The sequence below is a fragment of the Phascolarctos cinereus genome, unplaced genomic scaffold (genome assembly GCF_003287225.1).
Source record: "Phascolarctos cinereus isolate Bilbo 61053 unplaced genomic scaffold, phaCin_HiC Scaffold_1;HRSCAF=81, whole genome shotgun sequence".
Lineage (NCBI taxonomy): Eukaryota > Metazoa > Chordata > Mammalia > Diprotodontia > Phascolarctidae > Phascolarctos > Phascolarctos cinereus.
In genome coordinates, this window is record NW_027555514.1 from 35,948,763 (window position 1) to 35,963,279 (window position 14,517).

Sequence of the window (14,517 nt, forward strand, 5' to 3'; positions counted from 1 at the left end):
GTCAAGTTTGTTATTGATGAGTCATTTTTCAATCCTGTCCTTTCGGGTCTATTACCTTCTCTGTAAAAATGAAGGAGCTTAGACCGTTTTGCTGCTACTGCTGCTGTTGTTGAGTTGTTTTCTGTTGTGCCTGACTCTTCCTGATCTCATTTGGGGTTCTTTTGGCAGATATTCTAGAGTGGTTTGCCATTTTCTTCTCCAGCTCATTTTACAGATGAGGAAACTGAGGCAAATGGGGTTAAGTGACTGCCCAGGGTCACACAGCTAGAAAACTGTCTGAGGCCAAATTTGAACTCAGGTCTTCCAACTCCAGCTCTTAACCTGTTCCCTTCCAGCTCTTAACCTGTTGACCTGGCTATTAGTTTGTCACCTTTCACCACCTGCAAAAACACTTCTCCTTTCAGTGAGGATCAATGTTGACTGCACTAATACCAACACCTGCCAAATTCAAGGGTATCATTTAAGAGAGAGCCATCAGGATAGTGAGGAATCTGAAAACAGTGTCAAACTGCCATCCTCATGGTTGAGGATGCTTCACATCAAAGAGGGACAAGGAGAATAGGGTTAAACAGAAATAGAAGTCTTCAAGGTTCAGAGGTTATCATGTTAAAAAGGACAGCCTTATTTTATCTGGCTCCAGAAAGCAGAACTATGTCCAGTGGGAGGAAGATTTCAGCTCAGCATAAGGAGGAACTTCGTAACACATGACTACTTAAATTGTGTTTTACCGAATACTTGTGTGAATAGAGACACCATGAAAAAATGTCAGTGTGAGCTCTATTTCCCGAAAATAGTAAGTCATGTAGAATTCATTTCCTCTATTTTCCTTACTGGGTTATTTGACTTTCATCTTTGTGAACCTCCTCTTTAAAAACTAACAAGTCAACAAGCATTGACTTACATACCATGTGCCTATTAGGTGCTGTACAAAACATTAGGGATACAAAGATATGGTTTGTCCTCAAGGAGCTCATATTTTGATGGAGAAGACAATATGCAAAACATTAGATCCGTACATGGCCACAGTGCATAAAATGTTGGTCAAGGAATCAGGAAGACTCATTTTACCCAGTTCAGATCTAACCTCAGACACTAGCAGTGTGTCCTGGGGCAAATCACTTAACTCTGCCTCAGTTTTCTCAACTGTAAAATGGGGATAACAACAGCATCTACTTCCCAGGGTTAAAATGCTCATTCCCTCCCTCTCATACCCAGGTCCCTTTTAGATGTAGGATCCTATGAACCATCTATAAGGACTTTTCAGTTGGCAAAATGAATTCATCAGTACCCACATGGCAGGCCTGTACTTGCTATTCAGTGAAGTTGGGGCCAATTGGTCAGTGAACGTTTATTAAGCGCTAACTCTGTGCCAGGCACTATGCCAAGTGCTGGGGCCACAAAGAAAGGCAAAAGCATAGTCACTGCTCCCCAGGAGCTAATGTCTAATGGGAAGACAACTTGCAAACATCCATGTACAAACAAGCTACGCACAGGATAAATTGTAAATAGTCAAAGGTAGTAGAATTAAGGAGGATGGGAAAGGCTTCTTGAAGAACGTAGGATTTCAGCTGGCCAGGGAAGCAGGGTTATGATTGGGGAGGAGAGAGTACCTGGCAGGGGGCACAGCCAGGGAAAACGCCCCGAGCCGGGCGCCAGGCTTGCAGTCTCTGGGACGAGCATTGGAGCTGTAGACGGTTCTAATAATTTTAGAAGTAGGGCTCAACAGACCACTCTGACCCCAACATGGAACAACTGGGGAAGTAGGAAACCTTAGAATTTCTGTATTTGGGACTGGAACCCACGCCCTCGCAGGTCCCGGAAGCGCTGCGCGGGAAATGAGCCGGTACTGGCGGTGCGCATGCGTCAATGGAGGAGGCAGGCGGGGCCGGGGCGGAGCGGACACAAGGGTCTCTCCGCCTTCTCCGCATTGTGACTCCGCCCCCACCTCGGCCGAGGAGCCCGGGCCTTCCGCGAGGGTGTGCGCACGCAGTCTTTCCGTGCCCGCCCAGGATGGTGGTGAAGCGTGGTAGGCGGGGCATGTGAGCTGCCGGGGGCGGAGCCGGGGGCGGGAGGAGGCGGAGGCGCGAGCTTGGTCACGTGTCCGCCGCCGCCACTTCCCCCCCCAGCCCCCTCCTCCCTGTTCTCTTTCAGGTCGGGCCGGGCCGGGCGGGTTCCTCTGGCGCCTAAGAGAGAGGAGGGGAGGAGGAGGAGGAGGATTAGCGGGGAGCGTGAGCGTCCGCTGCCCAGGTAAAGCCAAGGACTGGGGCGCTGCAGGGGCCCCCGCCGCCCCCTCTCCGCTCACAGACGGCACGCCTCAGCCCCAGAACACAGTGAAAGTGGCCCCACAGCCCGGCGTGGGCGTGCGTGCGTGGGTGACACGCTCCGCAGGGCGCCCGAGGCCTGTGCCAGCTCCCCGGCGGGGGTCGGTGAGGGCCCCGAGGGGGCTGCTGGCGAGGGGGTGGGGCGCGAGGGCCCGGGACGTGCGTGAGCGTGTGTGGGTGACCCACTTACGCCAGGGGGAGGGGGCCTGGCCCGGAGGAAATCCAGAGCTCCTGCTTGTCAGGTGCTCGGGAGCGCGCGGCGCGTGCGAGGCCTGCCCTGCGGCCCGTGCCCTTGGGGGCGGGGGGAGGGGAGCCGCCTACCTTGGAGAGGCAGGCACGGGAACGGTGCCCTGCCCTTGCGGAAACAGCGGAACCTCCCACCTTCCCCTCCACGCGAGTTACTCACGTGTGTGGGGGCCCTCTGTTTAAAGTTCAGCCAAGTTTTCATCCTTTAGGTTTTTCTGGATAAACTACCTAGGAAAGCATTTCTTACTCTCGGGTCATTAGCTTTTATCAGAACTTGCCTTTCTGAATTGAGGCAATGTCAGCAATGGAGAAAGCACGTGATTTTGGAGTCAGTGGACCTTGTGGTTTCCAGCTCTGACACTTCCCCTGGTAAACTTGGGCCAGTGATAAGTCTTTGGTCTCATATTCCACCCTTTGTAAAATGACAAGATGCTCAAACTTACCATCAGGTATAAAACCTAACAGCCTCAGTTTCATCAATTGTAAAATAGAGTAAATAATATCACCTACCTCCTCACAGCCTTGTGAATATCAAATGAGGTATTCTATGGAAAGCACTCAAATGAGACAATGTATCATTCAAGTAATAAGCACGGACCATATGCTAGGCAGTTAGCAAAGTGTGAAGTGTATAGAGCTCCATTCCTAGAGTTTGGAAGACCTGAATTCAAAAGTTGGCTCAAACACTTTAAGCCTGTTTCTTCGTCTATATAACTGGGAATAATCTATATGGTACCCACATCGCAGGGTTGTTGGGAGGATCAAAATACATAATTACAAAGAATGAAATGTTGATGCACATAGATTCTGTGTAAAGCTTAAGTAAGAGGTATGGGTTTTACTGGATGACCTTAATTAAAGGTCATTTCTAGCTTTAAATCTATGGTTCTGTGTATTTGCAAATGGCGCTGTTTTGTAAAATGGGTAATTTTATGCATTTTACATTTAAATACTTTACATCAAAATTTACATTAAAATATTTACACTAAAACATAATTTTATGCTTTTTTACATTAACCTTACAATTAAGTGCCAATCAAAACGAACACGTTCCATTTCACTTAAGCAGTGTTGCTCTCCTAGCTCCCTTTTATGTGTTGTCATCCCTCCTTAGAAAGTAACCTAGTTGAGGGCAGATCCTTCCTTCCTTCCTTCCTTCCTTCCTTCCTTCCTTCCTTCCTTCCTTCCTTCCTTCCTTCCTTCCTTCCTTCCTTCCTTCCTTCCTTCCTTCCTTCCTTCCTTCCTTCCTTCCCTCCCTCTCTTCATTTCCTCCCCCCATTACCTCCCAGAATTATGAATGTCAAATCAGATAACATGAACAGAACTTTGCAAACCTTAAAGCATTATATAAGTGCTAGCCACTATTGTTAAAGTTGGGAATTTAGAAACGATTGTAATATTGAAAGCAAGTTCTAAGAACATTTTAAATGAAAATAGCTAACTTATATCATTGTATGCCAGCACTTTACAATTATTGTATTATTTGAGCCTGAAAGGTGGGTGCTATTATCCCCATTTTACAGATGGGAAACTGAGGCAAACAGATTAAATGACTTTCCTGGGGTCACCCAGCTAGTACATGTCTGAGGCTAGATTTAAACTCTGGTGTTCCAGTCTATAGACCCAGCACTCTGTCCACTGTGCCAACTATCACCATTCTTGTAACGCTGTTCCCCAAGATACAAAGGCATGAATGGGATGGGCTGTGCACTGAAGGGAACATACCACTGATAACCCCAGATACCTTGAAGGGTTCATGACATAGACATCCTTTTGGATATTTGTTGTTTTGTCTCCTGTGATGATCATTTTTTTCTTACTTTAATAACTATGTAACTAAATTCTAATGTGGAATACAAGAGTGAGAGAGTTGTGTAAAGAATTACAGTAATACTGGAAAACATCTTAGAACCAAGTCTGGCTGAGTTGGTGAGGCAGAGGTTAGTAATTGAAGAGACTTGTAAATGCCTGGTCCTGGGGCCTGAGGGGAGGAGTTCCATTGGCTGGACTGTGAGCCTAGTCATGTGGTAGAAAAGGTTGCTAGGCCTGTGTTTTTGGCTTCTGTCACTAGATGGGAAATATCTTGGGAGAGGGGAAAGATTGTACCTAGTGTGAGTTGAGAAGGCTACACTAGAGAAGAGAAAGGAAGAAGGGAATTCATCTTGGAACATCTATTCCATTTCTTCGTCTAGTAATGAAATTTCTAAGGTTTGTTGTTGGATTGCACCTTCATTTATAGAGGCATTACTGTATATAAAAATGTTAAAAAAAAATGAAGTCATAATTAAGGTGTATATTCCTTCTAATTGGAAGTACTCCTTCCACAAATTAATGGTAAGCATAATTTTTCACATTTTTCTAAGCTATTTTAGGGACAGAATTGACAAAGTTTTTATGTAGATAAACTATTCGTACTTTTTGTGTTGTAGATAGATTTTATATACATTCTTTGTTTTTCTATATCTTGCCATTATTATATTAGGTTTTTTTCCCTAAAAATATTTTAATGATAACTGCAAGCAATATCTTTGAGTTACATTGTTCTTAATAGTTTTCATAGAAGACATGAAACAAAATGCTCTTGAATTCTAATATGGTTCAGTTATCAGTCTTAGAGTGTATTGAATCTTCATTTCATATGGTAATTAAGCAAAAATGGGAAAATAGGAAGAGGAAGATTAACTATATTTTAAATTTAGAATTTGTCATTTCCCCCCCTCATTTCCTTCCCAAGCAAAAATGAAGAAATAAAAGCTGTACTTGGCATTTTGCACTTAGTGGATGTCTGAAGCCTTGAGTGAAATTTACAAAACTTTTTCTTGTTAGCCAGATTATTTTTATTTTTATGCTGCAGAGGCAGAGGTAAAGGCATTTTCTAGATCTTTTATCTTTTTTCAGCAAGTACTCCTATTCTTTTAGTCACTCCCCTAATGACTGTTTACAGTTAAATGAAATTCATAATATAAAATGTCATAATGTATACACCCTCTGCTTTTCCTGGTCCATTCACTTCCTTTAATTTTTCCTTTTATATTGTCATAGTTAGTATATATATTCTGTTCTCCTGGTCTCATTATTTCCATGAAGGTTTCTTTTTCCTCACATTTTCTAGTCCCAATTGTATTCTAGTATTCTATTACATGAATGTCCTTTATTTTCTAAAAATAATTTTTATTCAATTTGTAAGGTACCAGATCATTAGTGATTGCCAAATTAAGGGAAAAAAAGACTACTAAAATATTATTCATGTCTTTTCTTACCTATTTTCTTATTCATTTATTCTGTTGGGTTTATTTTATTTTATTTTTTACTTTTTAAAGAAGTCTAGACAACAGCAGCAATAATTAGTAATAGATGGACAGTTCCTTGAGGGCAGAACTCATCTAATCAAAATTTTGCATTTCCCTCAGCACCCAGCCGAGTGCTTTATACACAACAGGTATTGCCAAATTGATCAATATTGATGGAATGGTGGGTAGGTAGCACAGTAAAATAAATTCTGAAAAGGTTTTCAGATATCAACCATATATATATTTTTTGTTATTCTTTTTTTTTAAGGCAGTTGGGGTTAAGTGACTTGCCCAGAGTCACACAGCTAGTAAAAAGCCTTTCTTTTCTTTTTTTTTTTGGTGAGGCACTTGGGGTTAAGTGACTTGCCCAGGGTCACGAAGCTAGTCTCAAGTGTTTGAGGCTGGATTTGAACTCAGATCCTCCTGACTCCAAGGCTGGAGCTCTATCCACTGGACCACCTAGCTGCCCCAATTTTTTGTTATTCTTTAGAAAACTAAGAACATTCAACCAGAATTCTCTGCAGCCTAAGGTTTCTTTAGGTGTCATCAGAGGTGCTCTGAAAATATCCCAGGGCAAGATTTTTTTCCTTTTTCGGTTCAGCTCAACAATATCTCTCAAAACATGTCTGCTGTCAACATGACCTTATGGTGGACTCAAGTGTACAGATCTCAACAAGACAAATACTTTGCTTTCATACCACCTTTCCATGTCCTGTAGGGATCTCACATTCAACATGTCCAAAGTGGAATGCATTGTCTTCTTCTTTTAACTTGCTGTTCCTCTAAACTTCCCTGTTTCTCCTGAGGCCATTGCACTCTTCCAATTACCCAAATATACAACCTTATTATTCTCAACTGTTCTTCACCTTTCCCCCTTTACCCCATGTCTATTCAGTTGCCCAGTCTTGTCACTTCTTGTCCTTTCTGTACTACAGCCTTCACCCAACTGTCAAAATAACTTTCACAAGTCTGACTGCTCAACAGTATTCAACATTCTCTTTTGCATGTGGGATAAAATTTGAGCTTCTCATTTGGTATTTAAAGTCCTTCGTGGTCTGGCTTCACCTTACTGTCCTAGACTTAATTCACTTGGTAGTTCCCTGCTGCTTCCTGAACTTGGCATTCCATCTCCTGCCTCCTTCAGTTTGCCCTTCATGCCTGGAATGCCCCCCTTCCTCCCTTCTCTCTTTTATAATCCTTAGCTTCCCTTCAAGGCTCAGTTTGGGTGCCAAGTGATCCCAGGTAAAGCCTTTCCTGTTATCTATTTTTATTCAAATGATATTTGAAAAAAAACACAACAGTATTTTCTGAGGAGATAGTGTTTACTGGTCACGGCTTTTCACAGTGAAATCTGGCATTCAAATGTTTGGTGTTGTTAATAAAAACAAAGTAAAACAAAGATCAGAGTAGACCATGAAGCTGTAAAACAATTAGCCAATTTCTAAACCTGGTCTATTCCCAGAACTGTTTTATGGTTTTAATAAAAGTTAGCCGTATTCAAGGAAAGACTGGATGGATGGTGGTGTGTTGTAGTGTAAAAACCTGCAATGTGAAGTCAAAGGACTTAGGTTTGAATTCTTTCTGTGCTGTTTACTACCTGTATGATCATTAGCAAGTTAACCTGGGCTTCTGTTTCCTCTTTTGTTAAATGAGAGGGCAGAATTGGACTAGAATTCTAAAGATCTAACTTTATGATTCCCTGACCTCTTTGTTGGGGATACTGTGAGGGACAATGCATTGTCTAGTCAGTCTTTTTATGACTCTTGAGATTCTATGATTCTGTCACTGCCCAGGTTTGGAGATTTTTTTTTCTTCAAAAAACCAAACCTTTAGTGACTGGAAAATTTAACCATGCTAAAGGTTTTAAGGGTATTTGTTACTTACAGATTTCTGGTGGACAGTATTTTTTTTTTTACTGGAAGTTTCTGGTTTTTTTTTTTATACCTCTAGTGAAAGATAATTTCATAAGAGTAGTATTATATGTGGATGACAATCTATCCTAAGAAAGCAGAGTCAGTATCTGGTAATAATTTAATCACTTTATGTCTGCCAAATGAAAGATGGATTCCCAATAGATGATGAGATCCTCCACATGCTTTTGTTTGTAGATGACATTGTGCTAATCACATTAGGCCCTGGGACATTGCAGAGACTGCCAAATGAGATTTATAGTCACTCAAAAGAGAAAAAACCAAGAAGGTGAAGAATGTCTTTTGTCCAGTTGGATGGACAACCCACAGAGCTGCTTCATTAGTACTTATAACTTGGATAGACATTATGGATGGACAAATAGCTATGCCTAGAATTGAATTGAAAGAGCAGAGTGATTGAGTTGCTTTTAGGAAATTGTGCAGTATTTTAATGACACCAAGTTTGTCTCTGAAACAAAAGCCCATTTTAAAACCTTAATTATCTCCTAGTGACACTTGTATGGCTGTGAGAGTCATGTAATACTAGTCTCCAAAGATTTTACACTATGTATCACTCAAAAGGCATTGGAGAAGCGCATAATGAGCATGATTAAACTTCAGCATATTAACCAGTGAATAATTTTTATGAAATTAAATTTTATTTTTCGGTTTGCCAAAATTCAGCTTCTTTCCTTCTCACTTCTGCCCTCAATTGAAAAAGAAGAACAAAGCCCTTGTAACAGTTAAGCAAAATAAATTCCCGCATTAGCCATGTCTGTATACCCCTCCCTAACATATATGTATATTGTACTCTATACTCTGTTATATTAATAACTGTTTACTATTGGAGAGATCCAGGATTTTTTACCTTCCTGTTTCCTCATTCTCTATTCGGTCAAAATAGCCCCTGAAAAATAGCGTTGATAATAAGATTGGATTTAACTGTTCTCTTCAATCTTGTTCAGACCTCACCCAACTGAAAAAGTTTAGATCTGACCAAAAGGTAAAGAGATTGTAGTCTCAGTGAAATCTTGCCCGTTGTGGTCTAGTCAGCTAGGTAATGGAGGTTGACCCCTATGTGGGGATGGTCTGAGTGATCAGAGCCACAGCCCCCAGCCCCTCATTACAATAGGTCCACCTCATTATACTATTCATACTCTCATTAATAGTTAACCAATCAGAGTTGATTGAAGTCTGTTGGGAACACCCACTCTTCCAAGGGCATATAAGCCGCAAGAAGCCGTCATGATCAATCTTTGGTTCGTGAGAGATGGCCAAATGATCATCCTTTTATTAATTACTTACTAGCCATAATTAACAAAATTACTAATTACCCAGAAGTTATGTTTCTTGAACTTTTTATGTGTCACAACTATTAAGTCCATCACCTCCCTGTCAATAGGTGGTGTGTTTCACCATGAGCTCTCTGGAGTGATGGTTGGTCATTGCATTGATGAGAGTTCTTATGTCTTTCAAAGTTGCATGATATTTACAAACTAGTGAATAATTTTGTTGATGTAGTGCAGATATCTTTATAGAGATGTATGTTAGAAAAAGGAGGCAAGCTGCTAGTGTTGTGAGGACAAGGAATAATTGGTGAACAGTCTGTATATTCTGTTGGCATCCATACAGTGTCAGAGGATCTAGAGGAAGGGTTGCACTATGTTTGGTAGACTCTCTTCCAGAGAATTTATGGAAGTACATGGTCAAGACATAGTTTGAAAAAGTATTGGTTGTGATCTTTCTGTTGGAGAATGTACTTCCATTGATTAATTCACAGGTCTATCAAGTTATCCCAGTGTTACTTTATTTATTTGTCTTACAGAGTAGGAAATCATTTAGAATATGAAATATAATTCTGGAAGAGACTTCATGAGAAAGTTCACATAATCATAAGCAGCATGTAACTTCATAACATTAAATATATGTATTTTATTGTTTCATATACTGAGAATTCTCATTATAATGTGAGAAGGCCAAACATTTTGGAGAATTGGGAGGAAATTGTGATTTGGTCTTTGCAAAAGTATCTTCTCTTAAATGGATCTGTGATCACATCAGTTTGGGAGTTCATTCCTTCAATGTGAGTTGTGACCCATCCATGACTGCCTACCCTATGTGACCCTCATCTATGCCCTCCCCTAAGTTTGCCACAGGGAGTGCTGGAAGGCCTTTCTCATTTTCTCCTGAAATTGTAGGGGTACCAGTAGAGTACCCTTGGTACCAGCTAATGTCCACTTACTATCCATTGCCTTCCCCATTCAAACCAGCAGCCTATCTTCCTGTCCTGTGATTCCTTGATGACATTTTTATTGTTATTTTTCAAAGTTCCTTCTTGGTTATATGTTGCAGCCTACTCTTAATCATCTTGTGTCTTTCCGTTGCCCTTTGTGTAATATTCATTTTATATTCTTTGGAATCTATTGTTTTTTCACATTTTGCTGCTGTGTCACATCTGGTAGAATGATGGTGGAGCAGCTAGGTGGTGTAGTGGATAACATGTAGGACCTGGATTCAGGAAGACTCATCTTCCTGAGTTGAAATCTGGCCTCAGACTAGCTGAGTGATCCTGGGCAAATCACTTAACTGAGTCTAATCACTGTTTCCCTCAGTTTTCTCATCTGTAAAATGAACTAGAGAAGGAAATGGCAAACCGCTTTAGTATCTCTGCCAAGAAAATCCTAAATGGGATCACGAAGAGTTGGACACGACTGAAACAAGTGAATGACTACAAGAACAAGAATGATATTAAACATAGGCCTTTGCTTTCGTGGGAACGTGGAATCCTCAAGGCAGTCTGCTCTGCTCTTCCTGTCATGTTCAACTCTGATCTCAGCTTTGATGTTCCATCAGTACTGTCTGACCCAGATACACATTCTGGTGGACAGATTCAATAGGTTGTCTATCCCAAAGCATTTTGTAACCTGGACAATAGATGTACTTCAGACATTTGGTCTTTCCTATGAAACCTGGAGAGTATACCAGTGCCATGCCAGGAAACAGAATTATTTCCATTTGAATTGTCTTACGAAGATTCTGAAGATCACCTGCCAACATAAGGTACCAGATATTGAGGTCTTTTCTCAAGCTAAACTGCCAACCATTCAAACTCTATTGCAGAGGGCATCTCTGATGGGCTGGCCACATTGTTCAAATGCCAAGTGTATGTTTACCTAAAAAAGTATTTTAAAGAGAACTCACACAAGGCAAGCACTCACATGTTGGTCAGAAGAAGCAATACAAGGACACTCTCAAGGTCTTGCTGAAGAACTTTGGAATCAGTTGTGTGACATGGGACACTCTGGCAAAGGAGTGCTTACATCAAAGAAGGCACTGTGTTCTGTGAGGAAAGCAGAATTGCAGCAGCTCAAAAGAAACATGAGATGTGCGTATTTACAGACATCTCCACTCCAGAAGTTTATGTGGACTGTTTGTGCCACAGATGGACACACGGATCTGGACTCCCGTATATTGTTGTCATTTGGTCTTCTTCAAGAAGGAAGGACAACAAACCAGCTAACCAAACCAACCAGTCAGCTATCTTGTGTGGCTGGTCAGGCCAGGCTCTTTTAGATGATCTCAGATCTCTTCTAGGAGGCTCTGCAGTGTTCTGAGGCTTGATATAATCAGCCCAAAGCAACCCCGAAACAGGAGTATCTGGAGGACCTCGTCATCCACAGGGAGAAATTCTCTCTTCCACTTGAACTCTTGCTGGTTTTCCTTTATCATAGCAGTGATCAATGTAGATCTCCTTGTTTTATGCTTTGTGTGTGTTTATAATGAGAAGCTCTAGCAACAGGGTTAATTGTTTCTTTCAAGGAATCTTGAATGATCTTAATGTATGAATGGAAGACTATTGAAAAGGAGCCTGTAAGGTGATGTTTTGCTCTATACTTTTCCATAGTCAGCAAACAGTAAGCCAGGTGTGATCTTCTATTCTCTATCTCTTTCCATTTTGAAATGATTAAGACATGCTCTGTTTCTTGTCTCATTGCGACCTGGATGTGATCCTTGCTTATCAAAGGCTATATGCACCATTGGAACATAAGCCCAGGCTTAGGTTCTACCATGCTGGAAAGGCTTTGCATATGCCTTTGGTACAGACATAGACTGTTTTCCAAGAACACATATGGAATATATGGAGGGGTAAATCACTGGGGACTGCCATCTTCTGGGGGCATTGGTAGTGCAGTGGATAGAGTACTGGGCGGGGAGTTGGGAAGATCTCAGTTCAAATGTGGCTCAGACACTAGCTGTGTGACCTTGGTCAAATCACTTACCCCTATTTACTTCAGGTCTTCATCTGTAAAATGGGGACATACTGGAGAAGGAAATGGCAAACCACTTCAGTATCTTTGCCAAGAAAACCCATGGTGTCATTAGAGTTGGACACAGTTGAATGACTGAACAAGACAAGACAAAACCATCTGACAGTGACGATGATGATGAAGAAGAAGAAGAATTAAAAGTCTTTGGAGTAAGATTTTTCTAAAACATAAACTAGGACACATCTTTGATATACTTATTAATATACTTAATGCAGTTGTGAGTTGAAATAAAGTAGAAGCTTGAAGCGATACAAGGTCAGTGAAAAAGATGATGGTATATTTTGGAGGATGAGAATAGCATTTGGGAAGCCTTTTAACCAATAATTAATTTTGTAAAAAGATAGCTTTGTTATATTACCCATTAATAAATCATTGTACTTTTGTTAAATATCCATAGTGTTTTACTACTAGTGGGATTCAAAAAATGAAGTCTCTAACCTCAAGGAACTTATACTCTACTGGAGAAAATGTAATTTATTAACAGGTAATACTGTATATACAGAATAAATGCCACATGATCATGGGGGCATTGAACTTTACTTTTTTTTTTGCTTGTTTGAATGAAGAGAAAATTTTTTCTTTTTTTTCTTTTTTAATTGTACAAAAATATTTTTATTTATTTATTTTTAGTTTTCAACATTCACTTTTATAAAATTTTGATTTCTAAATTCCACCCCCCCCTTCCCTTCCCTCCTCTCCAAGACAGCATGCAATCTGACATAGGCTATACATGTATAATCATATTAAACAAAATTAGTCATGTTGTGAAAAAAGAAAAGGAAAAACAAAAAAAAGAGAATAGATTTAGACTCTCCATAGTTCTTTGTCTGGATGTAGATAGCATTTTATCATGAGTCTTTTGGAATTGCCTTAGACGATTGCATTGCTGAAAAGAGCTAAGTCTAACAAAGTTAGTCATTGCACAGTGTTGCTGTTACTGTGTACAATGTTCTCCTGGGTCTGCCCACTTCACTCAGCATCAGTTCATGTAAGTATTACCAGGTTTTTCTGAAGTCAGCCTGCTCATCATTTCTTATAGCACAATAGTATTCCATTACATTCATATACCACAACTTGTTCAGTCGTTCCCCAATTGATGGACATCCCCTCAATTTCCAGTTCTTTGCTACCACAAAAAGAGCTGCTATAAATATTTTTGTACATGTGGGGGGCATTGAACTTTTCAACTGAGGGAATTGGGAAAGTTGTCTTGAAGGAGCTGCATTTGAGCTGAGCCTCAAAAGGAAATAGAGGGAAAGCATTCCAGGCTTGGGTGACCACAAAGACAGAGGCTAGAAATGGAATTTCATTTTTGGTTAAGAGCAGATGGATCAATTTTATTGGGGCATGGAGTTTAGAAGTTGGGGGTGGGTGGGAGGGTAATCGGTCTGGAAAATAGGCTGAAGCCATATTGTGAAAGCTTTCGAAGTTTATTCCACTCTTATGAGAATGAAGTGACATGAGAACAAGTCAGTGTTGATCATTGTTTCCATAAAGTTCTGAGGTTGTTTTGTGGGTCCCTGTCTGCATTGTAGGAAGGGACTTGCAGATCTTTCAGTTTACAGATCCGTTTGATTAAGTTCCAAGCTATGTAGGACCATGACCATTTGCCCCAATATCTCACACCATCTATAGCTATCCCTCAGTATAAATAATTGATGTTTGTGAAAATCCTGAAGCATCAAGAAAAGGCTACAATGTGTTCAGTTGAAAAGGCAGGGAAACGTGTCATATATTTTAGTAAGAAGTTGCCATAAAAAAGGTTGAAAGTTGTGGGTATTTTAATGGCTGTTCCAAAGTTTGGGTGTCAGGGTATAAGCTGCTCTGGCTTCAACTGGGTATGTAAAGTGCTATTTAATCCTATAAAGATTTTTCTTTTTCATTTGTTACTGTTGACACTTGTAAATATTATGAGAAGTGAAATAGGGAGTTCATGATTGCTGAAATGTTCAGCATAGCTCTCAAATTAGTTTCCAGTTCATCATTCTTTGGACAACCTTATCATAGAAGGAAAAATATGTAGAATGGCTACTTAGACTTATTAAATGATTGCAATTTTACTTTATGTTTTAAAATTGTAGTAACATTATAAAAATGATTTGATGAAGATCTTTCAGAGACCATTATCTATGGGACTTCATCTTATTTTATTTTTAGCATATTGGCTATAGGACTATGTTATATTTGTCGCTTTTCAATTTTCGGGTTACATAGACTGCTAAAAACAAATCAAGCATGTCTTGTCTTTCAGGAAGCACAGGAATCTTAAATCAAATACTTTGAAAAATGATTGGGGTAAAAATAGTGACACTTAACTGTATCTAAATACACACAAAAAAGCCTCCTATTAGAAATCTTAAATGTTTTAATCTTCTTGATTTACTTTAGACAGTCATGTGATGAGAAAATTGAGCTGCAGCAA

The 14,517-nt window shown here is 40.3% G+C and overlaps 1 protein-coding gene across 1 annotated transcript in view; it reads left to right on the forward strand.

The window, feature by feature from the left end:
- Nucleotides 1-2,157: 2,157 nt before the first annotated feature.
- Nucleotides 2,158-14,517, forward strand: part of TBC1D5 (TBC1 domain family member 5) — a 613,691-nt gene continuing 601,331 nt past the window's right edge. The window contains 1 exon segment of the mRNA XM_078151425.1: nt 2,158-2,247. The gene's annotated coding sequence lies outside the window, so the exon portion shown is untranslated.